Source organism: Phascolarctos cinereus, unplaced genomic scaffold (assembly GCF_003287225.1).
Source record: "Phascolarctos cinereus isolate Bilbo 61053 unplaced genomic scaffold, phaCin_HiC Scaffold_4;HRSCAF=312, whole genome shotgun sequence".
Taxonomy (NCBI): Eukaryota; Metazoa; Chordata; class Mammalia; order Diprotodontia; family Phascolarctidae; genus Phascolarctos; species Phascolarctos cinereus.
The window spans coordinates 88,914,328-88,933,650 of NW_027555847.1; the positions used below are offsets into that span (position 1 = coordinate 88,914,328).

The 19,323-nt window shown below is 42.8% G+C and overlaps 1 protein-coding gene and 1 long non-coding RNA gene across 2 annotated transcripts in view; one reads left to right on the forward strand and one right to left on the reverse strand.

The window, feature by feature from the left end:
• LOC110216924 (uncharacterized) overlaps positions 1 to 16,396 on the reverse strand; it is a 28,512-nt gene extending 12,116 nt beyond the window's left edge. Inside the window, exon 1 of the long non-coding RNA XR_002326910.2 lies at positions 16,323 to 16,396. This is a non-coding gene — a long non-coding RNA (uncharacterized LOC110216924). The remainder of the gene's footprint in view (positions 1 to 16,322) is intronic.
• IP6K2 (inositol hexakisphosphate kinase 2) overlaps positions 15,570 to 19,323 on the forward strand; it is a 46,265-nt gene continuing 42,511 nt past the window's right edge. The window contains exon 1 of the mRNA XM_020998983.2: positions 15,570 to 15,679. The gene's annotated coding sequence lies outside the window, so the exon portion shown is untranslated. The remainder of the gene's footprint in view (positions 15,680 to 19,323) is intronic.

Here is a 19,323-nt window from a genome sequence, read left to right on the forward strand (position 1 = left end):
TCCAGCCTAGCTTTTCTCTTTTTTAACACCCTTTGGGATCTGGGAAACCATGTCAATAGCTCTAGTCTCAGTCCCCTGGGCCAATTAAGTTTCAAAGATAGTTTAAATGCCTTTTAAGGAAAAATTAACTTAGCCTACATGGGATAGGGCCCTAGAAAAAGGAATCAAATCCATTTGACAGAAAAGTCCTAGTATGATGCTTGGTCACAGTGTTAGACTTCTATCTGATGAAGTAGATTTTTTTTAGCGGCCCAAGTTTGTAGCAATTCTGTCCTTGAAAATGTAGTTATGAAATGGCATGTGATTGTGCCTCCAGTTGGAGAACAAAAAGTATCTAACAATTGGGGTGGGGGAGGTTGAAATCCTAGCCCTGCCCTAGAAAAAGTTTCTCCCTCCTATGTGGCTCGCACAGCTGTCCCACACCCTTATACTCCAAACAAAGGGAAACCAGGAAATATAAGGACAGAATTAGCCACAGGGATTTATTAGAAATAAAATTAAATCTTTCAAATGCAGTCTCTTATAGAATTAAAAAAGACTTAGAAACTGATGATTCCAAGTTATATAGTGAATTGACATAAATATGAAACCAAGAGCCTATTAGATAGTCTCCAAAGTGGCTAATAGATATTATAAAAAACCAGTTTTCAGAAGAAATTCTTAATTGTCAATGATCACATAAAAACATATCCCAAGTTAATATTAACAAAAGAAATGTAGATTTAAACATCTCTCAGCTTTCACCTTATGCCCTGAAAACTCGCAAAGATGAACAAAAAAACTGAAAATGGAAAAAAACAAGCCCATTAATAATTGATAATCCCCTTGTTGGTAGAGTTAAGATTTATTCTCATTTTTGTCGGTTAAAAACATTAGAAAAAAATTGGAATTATATAGGAACAGTGATGACTCTATGGTTCCTACCTTTTGACCCATTGATGCCACTAGCTGCTCATTTCAATGTGGTCAAAAATAGGGAAAAAAATATCTATTATAAATTAAAATACTTACAGCTGCAGTTCGGGTGGTAGCAAAGAACTGGCAACAGAAGGAGCCCCCAGAAATATAACTTCCTAGGTTTATTATTCATTATTCTCTGTTACTTGTGCCTACAATTTAGCCAAACTAACTTTTCTGCTGTTCCTCATATGCAAGATTCCATCTCCAGTCTGTGTAACTTTACCCTGGTTGTTTCCCACACCTGGAAGGTACTCCCTCCTTACCTCTGCTTTTCCTATACAAGAATTTTCTTCATTCCTCTCCCCCACCCCCAACTGTGAGTCTCTCCCCTGAAATCACCTGTATTCACTTAATATTTTGTATCACATTATTTTCCTTAATAGACTGGAAGTTCCTTCTAAGCAGCAACAGTTTTATTTTCATCTTGATTATACCCTACCCCCACTTCCAGCACCTAGCAGAGTTCCTGGAATTAATAAATGCTTGCTAATTGACTGAGTAGCTAAGTGGCACCATAGTGCATAGAGTGCCAGGCCTGGAATCAGGAAGACTCATCTTCCTGAGTTCAAATCTGGGTAAGTCAGCTAACCCTGTTTGCCTCAATTGCCTCATCTGTAGAATGAGCTAGAGAAGGAAAAGGCAAACCACTCTAGCATCTTTGTTAAGAAAATGCCAAATGAAGTCACAAAGAGTCAAACTTGACTGAAAACAACCGAGCAATAACAGATTAACTGAGTGAATGAATGAACAAACTGCAGCATATTAATGTGATAAAATATCATTATGCAGTAAGGAAATGTGGACATGAGGAATTCAGAGAAACATGGGAAAATTCACATGAACTGATGCAGAGGAAACACGCAGATCTAGAAGAACAATATCTATGTAATAGGACAGATCAAAGTGCCCATTGGTTCCCTATACTGGAGCAGATTCCATGCAACTGCCCTTGCTCAAGGACTTGTGCCTAGCTTATCTAGCCAGGTGGTGAGCTAGATGCTGCTGTCTTTCAATTGCCAGAATATGGAGAAAGAATCCAGAGACTGACACTGCACTTCACCTTTTCCCTTGTGCTTCTTACACTGGGGAAGAGGATTTTCTCTCTCCACCCACATCTATAAGTTGTTTGCACACAACCCAAAAGGGGAATTCAAGGACAATGTTTTCTAAACCCTAATCTTCCATATAAAGCATGGGGGGTTTGAAGGGAGCTCTAGCAAGTCCAGTGATGGAGTCAAGTCAAGCAAGTTGATGAGAGGAGTCAGCCTGAGGCCAGGTTCCATCTCTGGATATGGAGTGCCTCAGACATGAGACCCCTGCTGGCTTTAGTATGTGGGCTCTGGTTCTTTCTAAAAGGGGAGAGCAGTTCCTTATGCCACTTTGTCATCTGAGTGAACCCAAGGCTTAAAGCCAAGCAGTGAAGTAGCTTCCATTGGAGTCACAGCTGACAGGGTCCTATAAGAAGACCAAAGTCAATGGAATCAGGGTAAGGATATCCATGTGCCTGAAGCCCTACAACATCAAAAGTGTGTTACCCCTATTGGCATGTGCCTTGGCCATACATGTTCCCATGTTGGGAACTCTATGTGTGTCCATCTTCCCACTGAGGCTCATGGAAGAGAATGCCCCAGGTTTATGGGGAAGATGTTTTATTGCCGCTACTCTTACAATGACATTACCTTGAGCTTAATTGTATCCTCTGGCTGACTAGAGTAAAGGTTAAAAAAAAAGCAAAAACCACAAAACAAAACACTGGAGGATATTCATGAGGAGTACAGATTCACTGGGTACCCAGAGTTGGAGTAGCCATTCTCCAGAGAGTCTGCAAGTATGAGCTGGTGAAATAGCCTGGAAGACAGCTACATTCCGCCTAGGTTGGGCTACATCTGGATTACTATATTCACTTCTGGGAACAACATTTTGGGAAGGATGATGATAAGTTGGAAAGTGTGTGGGGAAGTAGAACTAGGACAGTGAAAGGTCTCAAGATTATCCCTCCTTGTTTCCCACATAAGAGATTCCATTTCGTGATTTAGTGCCTTGGCGAGTATTATCTATCACCCCTCATCTCTAGCTCAGGGCTTCCCAGTTTCCTTCAAGCCTCAGCTAAAGTCCTACCTTCTATAAGAAGCCTTTCTGGATCCCCTTTAATGCTAATGCCTTCCCCGCTGAGATGATCTCCAATTTATCTTGTTCTTGTCTGTACACAGTTATTTACATGATGTCTCCCCTGTTACATTGTGAGCTGTTGGAGAACAGGGATTGTTTTTGCCTTTCTCATATCCCAAGCACATAGCACATGATAGGTACTTAATAAATACTTGTTGACATGACTTGACTTGACTTGTGAGTATTACGAGAGGAAATTGAGTCCAGGGAAGAGGAGACTTAGGGGGCATGATATAGTCTTCAAGTAAATTCAAGGAGCCTTTTTTGTATTTTTGTAAGACTAAATGTAACATTTTCTATCCCATGTCTTGTTATCCTAAATCTTCCTCAATCTAGAGATGTCATTGAGACAACCAAAGGCCAGAAGCACTTGGGTTACTCAGAAAAGTTCCAGATCCTTCTAGATTCCAGTGGCCTTGAAAGGAACTTTCAAGGCGAACTGAGGTGGCCAGAAGACCCAACAGAGAAGAGGACTCCAGGACACCTGGACGAATGAGGGAAGGAGTAACAGCCAAAGGCTATTGCTTACTGGAGGACTATGAATATGGGAAAGATGAGGGAATCAACCAGCGATTAGCATAGTGCCTGGCACATAGTAGGGTGCTTAAAAATGTTTATTGATTGATTGATTGAATCAGCTTGGGAACTGAGTTGCTGACCAAACATTGGGAGACATAGGTAGACTAGAGCAGGGAAACTGAGGGCAGACCAGGCTGAGATATAAGATGCAAATCACTTAACCTCCTTAGCTCTGTTTCCTCATCTGAAAAACTGAGAGTAATAATACTAGCAGTGGTTATACCTCTCAGGGTTATTATGAGTCTCAAATGAAATTATGTCAAGATCTTGGCAAACCTTAAAGCACTATATAAATCAGTTATTCATCAATCTGAGCCTCAGTTTCCTTATCTATAGAATAGGCATTATAATGATTACACTACCTACCTCACATGGTTGTTGTGAAAAAAGTGCTTTGGGACTCTTAAAGTGCTCCAGAAAAGTGAGTTGTGATAAGGAGCTGAGAAACACAAGTTGTTGGGAAAGGGTCAGAATTGAGATCTTGATCTGAGAGTAGAGCTGGGCAGAAGTGATGGCTTGAATTGTCTGAGACAGAAACTTTGGGGACATGGAGAGAGTATTGAAGAATGTTCAGGAGGGAGAGACAGTTGGATGGAAGGGATCTACTTACAGCTTTTTGGCTGTTTTTGTTCTGGAAAAATCTGACCTGATTCCCCACCTCCACAATTAGGGTCTTGTAGACAGTGTGAGTATGTAAGTGCAGGGTATGGGTGTCTATGTCTTGAATCCTCAGTGATTTTATTGGGGAAGTGATAGGGGGAGGGGAGGGAGAGTTATGAAGACAGGCCTGTTTGACCCCTTCCCTAAGGTTACACTGAAAGAACAAGAGGTTAGAGGGCAGAATCAGCAGTGCCCTTTCACCTCAAGGCTATATTTGGGGAGCCTGAGCCTGCCTTGCCTTCCCTCATCAAACATATTTACCACAATCATGTTCACTCAGAATGAAAAACATGGTGTAACTCTCAGGTCCTTCTGGGTTGGACTTCTCCCCTGGCTCTACTCCCAAATCATAGGAGCTAGAAAGGGTCTCTGAAATCACAGAGTCCTTTATCAGAGGAGACTGAGGTCTGGAGAGATTATTTGCCTAAGGTCACTTAGGTAGTAAGAAGAAAAACCAGGACTCAAAACTCATAGGTATGACTCCAAATCTAGTGCTCTTTTGTCATACTTGTTCTGTTCTTCCTCATTCCCACCCCACCCTTCAATAAACATTATTTGATCTTCCCAAAGTTTCTTCACACTTTCTATGGACCTAAGCCCTAGGCACTGATTTGGAACCCAGACACACCAGGTCACAGAAAGTCAGTGCCCTGCGGATGGTCAGTGTCCCTTGCTGCCCTGAGATCACATGGGGACTTGAGCAGGCTTGTGGCCAGGTAGAAGTCTGAAACAAGGACACATACATAACATGTATGTGAGGTCATGCTCAGATCTCTAATGGGAGGCACGTATAAGCTGGTTGTGTAACTCTATGTGTGTGTGTGACTTTAGAGATACACTTAAGCATGGGTGTCCCTTATTGATTGATTGATTGAATCAGCTTGGGAACTGAGTTGCTGACCAAACATTGGGAGACATAGGTAGACTAGAGCAGGGAAACTGCCCTAAGGGATCTATCCTAGGCCTGTCTTCATTTCTTTCTCTTAGGATTTAATTATCACCTCAGTCAGACACATGACTCTCACCTCTATAGGTCCACCTTGAATCTCTCAGAATCATAGAAATCTCAGAGTTAGAAAAGAACTCTGAGACAATTTAGTCCAACTCATACCTGAACAAGGACACTTTCATATCACTCTCCAAAAATTGTCATCTAATTTTTGCCTGAAGGAGCTCCAGTGAAGAAGGTCTCCCAAGGCAACCCATTTTCATTCCTGCACAGCTTTAATTGGTGGCAGGTTTTTCCTGCTAAGCTTCATTCTGCTTTTGGGAGCTTCTGTTCTCTCTCTCTGCCCCCCACTTTGCATTCCCTCGTTCCTCTCTGTGTCTGCCTAGTCTAAGTCCTACACCTAGATCACACTCTCTCCCACTTCTGCTTTTGGGAATCCTTATCCTCATTCACCAGCTCCATGTAGGTACCCTTTCTTTTGCATTCTTTTCCTGATCCATCCAGTCCTACGTCCATCCATTGCTGACCATGGCCTCCCTCAGATTAGCTTGTATTGTATTGTTGCATTTACCGATCAATGAGCACGTAAAACCCCCCATAGTAAGACTTAAGCTTTTTAGGGGCAAGGTTTATTTTGTGTCTTTGTAACCCCAAATGGTCCGTGCTATGCCCAGCATTCTATTTGTTGAATTTAAATGGTTTCCTCATGGGGGGAGGGGAAGGAATGGCTACAGCACACCCACTTACATTAATTAGACAGAGGGCAGGCCCCGACTGAAGATGCTATATTCTTTTTTCTTTTTTTAACATAAAAAATCTTGAGCTCTAAATTTTTCCTCTCTTTCCAGCTCTCCCCTGTTTATTGTGAAGGCAAGCAATAGGTTAGCATTCATACATGTGAAATCATGCAGGAATATTTCCATACTAGCCATGTCTCAAAAAAAAAGCAAGAAAAATAAAGTGAAAAATTTATACTTCAATTTGCAGTTAGAGGTTCATCAGTTCTCTCCTGGAGATGGATAGCATTTTTCATCCTGAGTCCTTTGGAATTGTCTTGGAAATTTGTATTGATCAGAGTAGCTACATCTTCTACAATTGATCAACATTACAATATTCATCATTACTGTGTACAGTGATCTGGTTCTGCTCACTTTACTCTGCATCAGTTCATATGGATCTTCCCAGTTTTTTCTGACACCATCCTCCTCATCATTTCTTATAGCACAATAATACTCCATCACAATCATACCACAATTTGTTCACATGCTGATGTTTTCTTCTGCTTCCCAAAGGACTGGGGAGGGCGGAGTCTGGGAGCGGGTTCAACAGGAAACAGAGCTTTGGGATCAGCCGAGGCCTGCAGCTAGAACTGAAGAGCAGGGAGCAAAGGAGGCCGCCCCCGCAGGGACCCAGCGGGGACTCGATGTTCCCGGCTCCGACTCCGCCCCAGAGCAGCAGTTAGCACGTCCCCGGGCGGGGCCGCGGAGGGGGAGGGGGAAGAGTTGCGGTGCTTTGTGAAGGCGGAGACTTAGAGCACACTCGCTTCCCGGCATCTCTCCCGACTTCCTAGCCCAACCTGGCCTCGGACTCTGATCCCGCCGAAGGCTGGAGACTAAAAAATAGCGAGACGGGGCGGGGGGGGGGGGAAGATGTGATGGTGGGTGGTGGTGGGGAGTTCTGCAGTACCTGACTCTAGTGCACGACCCTTCAGTAGTTGCTTTCGGGGAACAAATCCCTTTCATCTCCAGTCCCGGGCCCTCCAAACTCCTCCCCATCTCCCTGGGCAGCCCCTTCTCGTGTTGCTATTGCCGGTCCCAGGAAGGTGAAGGCTGGAATGTGAGGCCGAATGGGAGCTGTGATGGAAAGCGCCCTGCTCTGTGTTTTTAGGGGTGTGACCCTGAGGAAATCCTGGGTCTGCCTAGGTTTCTTCATCTGCTTGTTGGGGATAATAACAACAGTGTCCATTCAAACTTTAATGTTGCCCTAACCCTTTTCTGGGTTAAGAATCCCTGGAGGTAGGTGGTGTATTATTAGCCCCATTTTACAGATGAGGAAACTGAAGCTCAGGGTGACATAATTTTACCAAAGCCCCGCTGATAAATGTAAGGGCTTGAGGAAGTGACTTGGATCCTAAGTCCTACCCTAATCCATATCCACTTCAAGAAAAGGATCAAATGTGGCAATGGCTCTCCACAATACCCTTCCTAACAGTTCACATCACTTCCCTTCACAGACTATGCCTAACTCCTAGCTCTTCCATGCACTTGAATACCAATCTCCAGGCATCTACACAAGTCATACCAACCTTACAATGTAAGTTCCTTGTCAAAATCCTGTTCCTTAAAGGTTTTGCTCAGGAGTCATTTCCTGTAAGACAACTTTCCTAATTCCCCCTGAAGAAAGTGCTCTGTCCCTCCTCAAATTCTCCTAGAGCTTTTGTCTATCTCTCCTTTGCCACTCTCAGAATACAGTCCTACTTATCTGTGTACACATTTCATGCCCTACCGGCTCCTAGGAAACTACGAACTTCTTGAAGGTTGGGTCTGCGCTGAGCAAAAGGCCTTTTATTTAGCCAGTGCTCAATAGTCTGGTGAAGTGAATTGACCTGAAAACACTTGGTAAACTTTAGGACGCTATAGAAATAGAAACAATTATTCATGTTATTATTACTAAGGACCTGGGAATCCCATTTGAGACAGCAGCAAAGATAGAAAGGGAGGGTCCTCTGGTTTTGTCAGAGCACTGGCAGGAAGGAAGTGGTCAGCCTTCGCTGAACACAAGTCCAAAAGAGAAGGTCTGGGGTGGAACCCGACTGCTTCATCCTCACGTAGACCTGATATGTATAAAGTAGCTATTTCTGATGTTAGAATCATGACCTCACACTGATTCATAATGACTCTCCTTTCCTGGGATTGGAGATAGCATAAGCAGGAAGCAGCCTCTGTGTCAGGTGTATGCAGGTGGATCCCCAGGCTGGAGGAGGCCAGCCAGAATCCCTTTCATTTCTTGCCTGTGGTGTCAAAATAAAATTGCCCCCTGAAATATTCCCAAACCCAAATACCCTTCTTTGATTGTCTTTCTGTAGTTTGCTGGGATTCTTGAATCTTGATAGAGAGCAGTTGGGGATAATTGCAGTTGTTACTCTTTCTCTAGCACCCTTTCTGATAGCTCTTTGAAGGTCCATCTGTAGGGGGCAGAGGGACAAACTAAGCCATTAAAAAGAGCAAATGGATAGAATCCAATGATCAGAGAAGAGCTGGTCAAAGATCTGGGAAATCAGATCTCCCTTAGACTGGAGGTTGACAACTGTGGAAAACCAAAGACCAAGTATCTTCTACCACCCTAAACCAATTCATTCTCTGAGGAAATAGTGGCTCTTCTTTTCAAGGTCAACCCTTGTGTCTTTAATACCATCCCCTCTGATTCTTCCTTGGTATTTGCCCCATCCTTTGTTCATTCCATCTTTCTCATATTCAATTTCTCCCTACCTACTGGCTCCTTCCCTGCTACCTACAGAGATGGTGAGGTCTCCTTCATATTAAAACAAAGCAAAAGCCCTGCCTTAAACTATCATCTTTTATCTTTCTTCTCTTTCATTGTCAATGAATCTACTTTTTCTATCCACTGCTTCCATTGACTCATTCTTAACTCTTTTACAATCTGGCTCACGACCCCATCCCTCAATTAAAACCTGTTCTCTCCAAGGTTACCAGCTGCTAAACCCATTGGGTTTTATAAGTTCTCATCCTTCTTGGTCTCTATTCACAATACTCTGTCTGGAATGCTCTTCTCTCTATTCTCTTCCTATTGATCTAAATAGCTCCCAAGGGCTCAATTATAATCTCTGTGAAGATGACTACCAAATCTACATATAGAGAACTCTAACCTCTGCTGAATCTTCTTTCATATCTCAAACTTTCTGCTGGATCTCTCCAGTTAATATTTTATCACATCTCAAATTCCTCCCTCATCTCTACCTTAGAAGCCCTATCTTCATTTTTCAGTATTATATCTTCCCTTCATGAAGTCTAATTCTTCTCCCCACCCACCTTAATAATCACTCCCTCCTTGTGTTTATTTAGGCACATATATCCACCTGTAGAATACCAACTTCTTAAACTTAGGAACTGTTTTGTTTTTGCTAACATACTATTATTATTAAATAGGTATTTAGCAAATATTTGTCGAATTAAATTGTCCCCAAGTTTGGAGTCATTACTCCTATCTCAGGAGTTGAGATGGATGGTCTTGTCTCTTTCTTCCCTGACCTATCAGTGCCTACAGAATTTAGGGGCTGGAAAAAATCTTATAGACCACATACTAGTCTAATCCCTTTATTTTACAGATGAGGAAACTGAGACTAGGAGAATTTACAAAAGCTCAGACCTGGAAGAGACTTCAGAAAACACAGTAGTTCAACTCATACTTATCTAGGGTGTATTAGGGTGGTGGTGCCCACATACGTTATGTGTGTCCACATACGTTATGTGTGTCCACATGGGCCTGTTTAGATGTGGCTCCAAGGAAGGCTCTTGCCTCTAGATATTTCTAGAGTCTCCTCTCCCCCTCTCCCCCCCCAGCCCCTTGTCCAAGGGAGACTTTAATTCCTTCCAGGAGAAGAAATAGGAGGTTGGGGCCAGAGAATGACTTCTCTGCTCTCCTCAGAGAGAAGAAGTACCAGGCTAGAATTCTATCCGCCCCCTTAAATATTGATAGTCTAGGAGAAGTAACTTTTTGGTTCAAAACTGTATTCCTGCTTGCTGTCCCTTAATGGGAAAGGAAGAACTCAAGCTGTAAATCCAAGGCTTGACTCCCTTCCCACCAGATGCCAATTGCACAATGAGCAAACAGTAAATAGCAAATAAATTCATTTATCAAAATGGATGGCAAACAGAAATCAGAGAAAATGTTACATAGGAGAATATATACCAGATAATACTCAGCATGAGCTGTCCCACTGGGAGCAAGATGAGAGAGAGAGAGAGAGAGAGAGAGAGAGAGAGAGAGAGAGAGAGAGAGAGAGAGAGAGAGAAAGAAACATTAAGATATTATGTAAGGGGAAATTCCCTGAAGTCTTTGATATAATCAGCTGGGAATAGGGATGTGGCTCTTCTACAGGTCAGCTTTTCCCCAGAGGCTTTCTCCTCCTAGGGACCTGAAGAGAACATACATAGAATGGTGAGTCTTCTCTCTGGAATCTGGAAACCTGAAGATGAGGATCTCTCTTCTCTGTACTCTCACCAACTCAGCCCTCAGCCAGGAGGGAAAGCATTGCATAATCAGTCTCCACCAAAGAGGAGGGTTTCTTACAAGTTGACTTTGAGGTTTGGGGTTACATCTCAATAAGAAACTTCTCCATAGCAGGGTCATTTTGTATTCTCAGTATCTAAGTACTGTACCTCTCATACAATAGTTGCTGAATTAAATTCCCTCTACAATATTCCTAACAAGTGCTTTTTTTTTTACCTCTTGCTTACAGCTGAGGTGAGCTGCCTCTTCTCCCCTCTTCATTATCTCATATCACAGAGATTCCTTCTGCCACTCTCTTTCATCCCTGTCTCACATGAGGAAGTAGCCTTACCAAGGTTAATCCCTCTACGCAAGTGATTCTGTTCCATCTCAGCTCCTCCAACAGATTGCTCCCTCTGTCATCCCTACTAAATAATTTATTTTTAATCTCTCCCTATTGACTGGTTCCTTCCCTACTGCCTACAAACATGCTTATGTTTTCCCCATCTTAAAAAAAAGTCACTAGAACTTTCCATCTCTGCTAACTACTGTCCTATGTCTTTTCTGCCCTTTGTGGCTAACCTCCTTTAGAAGGCCTTCTGTAGGTACCTCCACTTTCTCTCCTCTTACTCTCTTTACTCCTTATGATCCAGCTTCTAACCTCATCATTTTAGCTTAAGACTGCTCTCTCGAAAACTACTAATGATCTCATGATTGCCAAATTGACCTTCATTCTTCTTGACTTTTCTGCAGTTATTGACAGTATGGATCACCCTCTTGTTCTTGATACTTTCTTCTAAATTTTCAAGACACTACTCTCTCTTGCTTCTTCTCCTACGTATCTGACCACTCCTTAGTCCCCTTCCCCCCCTTTTTTTTTAAGGCAATTGGGGTTAAGTGACTTGTCCAGGGTCACACAGCTAGTAAGGGTCAAGTGTTTGGTCTAAGGCGGAATTTGAACTCAGGTCCTCCTGACTTCAGGGCTGGTGCTCTATCCACTGCGCCACCTAGCTGCCTCCCCCTTAGTCCCTTTTGCTGGATCTTTATCCAGATGATGCCCCCTAACTGTAGGTGTTACGTAGTGTTCTGGCCTTGGCCCTCTTCTCTTCTCCCTTTATATTACTTCATTTGGTGATCTCATCAGCTCCCATGGATTTAATTACCATCTCTATGCTGAAGATTCGCCAATCTATTTACCTTGCCCTAAACCTATCTGCTAAACTCTAATCTCACATTTCCAACTGCCTCTCAGACATCTTGAACTAGATTTTTTAAACCCAACATGTCCAAAACCAAGCTCATTGTTTTCCCTCCTAAACTCTTCTCCCTCTTACTTTTCTCATTTAGAGAGCAACATTATCCTTCCAATCCCTCAGGCTCCCCCGCAGCCTAGGTGTCATCCTGGACTTCTCACTATCTGTTACCTCCCATATCCAATTTGTTGCCAAGGCCTAAAGCACCTTGGCAACATCTCTCATCACTTTTGTAAAATCTCTTGAATGTGCCTCCTTCTATCCTCTGACACTGCCACCACTCTGGTGCAGGCCCTCCTCACTCACACCTGGACTGTTTCAATAGACTGCTGGTGGGTCTATCTGCTACAAGTTTTTCCCCCTCCAATCCATCCTCCAGCTACCAAAATAATTTTCCTACGCTTTGGTCCAACCATGTCTCCCCCCTACTCAGTAAACTATAGTAGTTCCCTATTGCCTCCAGGATCAAATACAAATCTTCTGTTTGACCTTCAAAGCCCTTCATAATGTAGCCCTGTCCTACCTTTCCAGTTTTCTTACGCCTTACTCCCAGCCAGAGAACATTATAACATTGGCCATCCTCCTGTTCTGAGAACAAGACATTCCATTTCTGAGCTTTGGGAAATTTTCTCTGGCTGTCCCCTATGTCTGGAATGTTCTCCTTCCTCTTGGCTTCCCTGGCTTCCTTTGAGTCTTAATCAAACTCTCACTTACTACAGGAAAACTTTCACACCTTCTCTTAATTCTTAATCCATTAATTATTTCCTATTTATCCCATATAAATGTCTTGTTTTGTATTTGTTCATTTGCATTTTGTCTCCCACATTAGATTGTAAGCTCCTTGAGCGCAAGGACTGTCTTTTGCCTTTTTGTATCCCTAGAACTTAGTATAGTGCTTTGACATATAGTAGGTGCTTAATAAATGTTTACTGATTGAGTGAAGGCTTTCCTAGGTACTCTTAATTCTAGTACCTTCACTCTTAATTTATATATATATTTTATATGTATATATACATGTATATATATACTATATATGTATATATACGTATATATGTATATATATATATACATAGCCACACACACATATATGTGTGTGTGTGTAACCTGTTTGTACATATTTGTACAACTTATTGTTTCTTCTATTGTATTTTAGGCTCCTTGAAGGCAGAGACTGTCTTCTCTTTTTGCATCCCTTAGCACAGTACTTGGCAACATAGTAGGTGCTTAATAAATGTTTGTTGAGGGGCAACTAGGTGTCACAATGGATAGAGCACCAGCCCTGGAGTCAGGAGGACCTGAATTCAAATCGGACCTCAGATACATAACACTCACAAGCTGTGTGACTCTGGGCAAGTCACTTAACCCCAATTGCCTCACCAAAAAAAAAAAGTTTGTTTTGTTGACTGATTGAGTACCTCCAATGACAGGAAACTGATTATCTATCTAACAACCCATTTTACTTTGGGACAGCTCTCTACCTGGAGCCAAAATCTGCCTCTAGGCTACTTTCTTCCATTCTTTCTCGTTTTGCTTTGAGGCCAAAAAGACAAGTTTAATCCTTCCTCTCCTTGAGAAAACTTCAAATATCTGAAAACAAATCATGTACTCCTAAATCTTTTCTTTCTGGCCTAAACATACCTAATCCTTCAAAATATCATTGATAGTACAGTGTCCAGCTCTCACCATCCTGGCTGCCCTGGATGTTTTATAGCTGGTCAAATCCTTCCTAAAATGTGAAGCCTTGGGCTGAACAGAATACTCCATCTATGGTCTGAGCCGGGAAGGGAATTGTGCTGTTATTACCTCCTTCTTTGTGGACACTGTGGCTGCCATTTCATAGTGTTTGTTCAACAAATATTAAGTGCTTACTATGTATGCAAGGTCCTGAGTTCATTGTTAGGGAAATGGAAAATTGGAGAAAATAGCACAAACTCTACCCTTCTTGAAGGAGTTTATAATCTAAAAGAGGAATACAATATTTGCATCAAACTGTTGCAAAAAGAGTTGGTGAAGAGAGTTCACTTGAGGGATTCAATTTGATGAATTTTCTGGGTGGTAAGCTTTTGTTTTGAAACAGTTGCTAAACACTTTCCTCCAGCTCTAATAAAATGCGAATGTTGGTCATTGGTATTTTTTTTTTCCATGGTGGGGAGCAGATGTATGGTTTCATTGCTCCTGGTGTGGAAACCCCTTCTAGCAATGCAGATGGGCAACTGTTCTCTAATTTACAGTCTTGGAGAGAATTACCCAGAGAACTGAGAGGTAAGTGACTTTCCCAGGGTCATACAACTAGAATTCGCCAGTAAGTTTTAGAAGAGGGACTTGGAACCATGTTTTCCTGACTGATGACTGTTGGCTATCCACTATTTTGTCAGAAAGACAAAAACCAAACACCATTTAGTTTATAGTGAGTGGGCTACCCTCAAGATGATTTGATTGACTTGTAAAATTCTTGTCCAAGTGCCAGGTACAGTAATGGTAGGTGCTTAATAAATGTTTATTGACCAAGTACTTCCAATGACGGGAAAATGGATTACTTTATCTAACAACTCATTCTACTTTGGAACAGCTCTAATTGTTTAGGAAGGTTTCTTTTACTTTGACACTTTCCAACTCCAGCCAATTAAACAGAATTGATAGACCACACTCTCCTCTCTTTTCAGCACTTCATCTCCCTCCTAGGCCCCTTTAAAAAAATTCATTTTCTGTTTTAATATCTATTTTTCTTCTGGAGTGCAGAAGTGGGTTAAGGCAAGAGGATTTCCTGTTAAATCGACCTTATTTGATCTGGTCCCTTGTTCTATTCTGGTAAAATCTTTTTGAATCTCGAACTTGTCAGCTGTTCCTCCTAGCTTTGTATAAGTAAATGTAAGGAAATCGAAGGGTTCTTCCTACTCTCACTGATTGATCCCCCTCTTTGGGTCTGGTCAGTGTTCAAGGTCATGTAGCCCACTTATCCAGATAATTAGAACTAGGGCTCAGGGCTCCTGGCTTCCAGGCCAGCTGTCTTCACTGTGTCTGCCTGCTTCCTCCAGTTCAGGACTGCACAAATCAATATTGATGAGTGACAGAGATTGGTCTCTGAGGCTTGGTATTCCAAGAGTTGTGTAATGTTTTAATGAGAGAAGAACACTGTAACTAGGACAGGTCAAATTGTGGAAGGACAGTGGGAGGGAAGGGGGATGGGGAGATAGAGGATGCTGTGAGTGATGGCAGTGGGTGGATCAGTGAGGATACAGGATGGGGAGACAATCTGGGGGATGACGCGTGTGGAGCTCACTCAGGGATGGAGGACATTGTGGGGATGGGAGTGTGTCATTCCGTGGGAGAGAAGGGGGATTATGGAGGATGGGAAGTCTGATATTAACTGGGGATGGGGGACATTGAAGTGTGTGGTGTTCCACCGAAGAATGGGGGGATCTATTGGGGGAAGGGGTACTCAGTGTTCAGTAGGGATCTGGTGAGACAGTGTAAGGGGTGGGGTGTGTGGATGATGCTGAATGGCGAGTGCTGGAGGAAATTGAGTGGGAATGGAATACGTTTTATTCAGCAAGGGAACGAGATGAAGTCACACGCCTAAAGGCCCGAAGACCCCTAAGTAGCCCTCAGGCACAGCCTCGGTCTTCCCCTCCCCCTCCACTTGAGTTTCCCTTCCCCCGGCCTCGAAACCTCGCAGCCGGGTCACCAGGCACCTTAGCAACAGCGTATTTTGGGATATCCAATCAGCGAGCGTCTCTGCCGCCCAGAGCCAATGAGGCCCTTCGCTGAGAGCGAGGGTACCCGGCGGGGGGAGCCCGCGGCGGCGGCGGCCGCCATCTTGCCTCCGGAGAAACAATAGAGCCGGAGCCGCCACCGGGGACCCCACGGGCCTGAGCCGCAGGTAACGTAATGTCCTTCGCCGCCTCCTCGCTCTTCCCGCTGGGGCGGCTGAGAGCCCTCCCCACATCTGACCCCCATTTCGGCCCCGGCCCTGAGTCCCAACAGCGCCTTCGAGGGCACCCGGCGCCCCTCACCGCCCCCCGGAAGCCGCCCCCGGCCTGGCCCTATCGGCCCCGCCCCGGGCCGGCACGGCTGGGCTTGGCCCCTCGCTCCCTCGGCCCCTCGTTCCCTCGCCCCCTCCCTCGCCGGCTGCTGCCGGGGCCGGCTCGCTCTGCCCCCTCCTTCGCCTCCCTCCGCTTTGCCCCGCCCCCCCACTGCCCCCTCCCACGCCATCCCCGCCCGGGCGGTCCGGGAGTAGCGGGCGGGGGCAGGGGAGCCCTGAGCCGGCCGGCCCGTCCCGGCCCTCCCAGGGCTTCACCTCCGTGCTACTCGCTCTACGCCCATCCCTCCCACATCTAACGGGATGAAGTGGGAGGAGCGCTGGCCTTGGGGCTTGAGCCCTGAGTCTAGCCCTAGGCCTAGTTCTCATCTTTTATGATGGGAGTAGGCTGGCTTTAGTAGCTGTACTGGACCCTAAACCTTGTTACCATGGCGATTATTTCGTCTATATCCCCATATTGGGGTGAAAACAGAAGTCAGCTTACGGCCGGGCTCTTAATCAGGGCAGATCTGTGGCTAGACATCAGGGGGTCCGTGACCTTGGATGGGGGGAAAAATTACGCCTTTATTTTGACTTATCTCTAAGTGAACTTTAACGGCGCCCTTCAATTGTGAATATAGGTAACAATATGGGTGGGGCTACAAGCATTCATTAAGCGCCTACTATGTCCTAGGCACAGTGTAAACGCTTTACAAATAATATCTTTATTTCATGAGGGGGGTCCATAGGTTTCACCAGACTGCCGTAGAGGTTGTGTGTAACATGACAGCAAACATAGCTAGGTAAAGGAGGCTCTGCGACTTCTCTTTCCCAGCTATCCATAAGATAGCACTTTTTATCTCCCATGTGTGAAAGCTTAGAATAAAATTTTGACCTTACTTGTCTTTTAGGTGTCATATCCAATTATATATATTCACTCAGGACCAAGTCCTGTTCAGTAGACTTTTGAAATCTTGTATCTGACCTCACTTTTCTGTTCTTAACTGCCACAACTTACCATCTGTCTGGACAGTTTCAGTTGCTTCTTAATAGTCCTTCTGTTACTACTCTCTTCCTGCAGCACTCATTCATCTATACGCTACTAGGCTGGTGATCCATCTGCATGGAACTGATCATAATACTCTGCTCAAAGTTTTTCAGTACCTTTGTTACTTCATGTAGTACTTTGTACCTTTCTAATACAACTACCATTTACTATGGTGTGTCATAGTTATTTGTGCTTGTATTTTATTTCTCTGCTGGTTTGTAAGTTCCTTGAGGGCAGGAACCATATCAATATGCTTTCTTCCTTACTGCTGTACACAGTGCCCTTTATATAGCAAACCTTAATACATTTTTTTATTGAATGAATTAATGGCATATTTTAGGAATCGGAAGGTGCCATATTTAGCCATGTTTTACACTTAGAACCTGGGACTTTCTGAACCCCTTGGGGCCTGCACCCTAGGGCCTTAGGGGCAGTAGGTAGAGTTCATGGAATTTCAGGATCCTAAGGGTCAGTTTCCTAATCTCTAGAACAAAGCCTCAATTTAACATTTAAAGCCTCAATAAAAATGTCATGGCAAAAAAAAAATTTTTAATGTCATGGTTATTTGTATTTTTTTGTACTTGATAACGGCTTCATGAACTGTTCATTGTGTACAAATTTTCAAAGTTCACAGGTTCCCCCTACTTTCATTCAGTACATTCTGTAAGCCTCTACGTGGTTTAAGGTGCTGTAGTTGGTCAGATAAAACAGATAAATAAGGCCCACACCCCGTCCTCCAAGTGCTTTTTGTGGGAGAATAAGACATTTATGATACTAACTGTAACTTAGGGTAGGATGACCTTAGTTTCCATATCTATAAAATAATGGAGTTAGACAAAATTATATCTAAGGTTTCTTTCAGCTGTAACAGACAATATGTCAGTGGTGTGATAAGTGACATAAGTATGAGATATTACGCTCTGGAAAGTAGAGTGGAGTGAGAGGCCTCATCTTGCTTGCTCTTCTTGCTCATAAATCTGAAAAGTAGCTATGTATTCTATGCATTTATTAAATGCCTATTAATGTGCCAGACACTGCATCCTTATCAGTAAAAAAAAATTTGGCATATATTCCCCTATGTTATGCGTATTTATTTTAAAACTATATTTTCATATTGTACCAATAAATTATATTGTAAAATCTAGATTAAAATGGATGAAGTAAAGATGAGGAACTATTTAAAAATAATTATTTTATTCATGCAAACTCCATTTTGTTCTCAAAATGTGAGAGCATCAGTATGAGCATTCTTCCTTATTTTTTAAAATCCATGGCTTTATACTTTGTGATAGAGCACATTTTTAAGTTCATTTTTATTTTATTCCGTATTTGCTTGTCTCCTTTATTAAAGCTGGAAAATACCTTAGAGACTTTCTTAGGTAGCCTAGCCCCTTTTGACAGAGAAGGAAACTAAGGCCAATAGGGAAATGTCTGTGAACTCTTCTGAAATCACATAGCCTATTGTTTTTCACCACACATCTTTGAACAGTTTTTATAGCTTCATCAGTTTTGTGAAGGTTATTACTACTGGTTAAGCTTAAGAGCTATGGCACATTAAAGCTTGGAAGTTTTTTTATCTGAGGTGAATGCAAAGTTTTATTCATGGATGTTTTGGGGGACTTTTGGTAGCCTTTCTGTGTGGCAGTTTTATGATGTCACCTAGTCCTTGCCAGAGGGCAGTGAAATAAAAAAGATCCTCCCTTATCCTCTCTAGCTATAGGCACTTGAAAAGTTTGCAGGTTACTTTGAAAACTGGAAGGTGGGAATATTGAGACCCACTAATGTAATTTATATTTGTGTCATGGATCCCTTTGGCAGTCTGGTGAATCCATGGACCCCTTTTCAGAATAATGTTTTTAAATGTATAAAATAACACATAGAATTATAAAGGAATCTGTTCTATTGAAATAGTTATCAAAATATTTTTAAAAACCAGATTGATGGACTCTTTCTTTAAAGATAATGGAAGATTTTCTTAAGGACCTAATTATGAAATGTTGGTATTTGTGTTCTTTTTATGGTGTTAATAGAACTTCCCAATGAAATATATCAAAGAGACATCACAGTGTCTCTGCAAAATGATTTGGACTTAGGAGTCAGGAGGCCCAAGTTCAGATTCTGATTTTTTGACCATGTGGCTTAAAACTTGAGCCTCATTTTTTTCATTTGTAAAACGATAAAATAAAACTTATACAACCTACTCTGGGGGTTGTCCTGGGACAGAATTTTGTAATCTTAAGTAGCTACAAAAATGCGAGGAAATGTTTTGCAGATATGCATAATGTACAAGATGAGATTATAATATTTAAAACTAGATGGGATCTTGGTGATCATTGAGGTCCAAAGGTTGTAAGTGACATGCCACGATCGCAAAAAGGTAGTAGGTAGCAGGCTTTACAGTAGTTTACTCCCTGATAAATGTATGGAAAGCCTTCATTCTGAAGCACTTACTAAAACA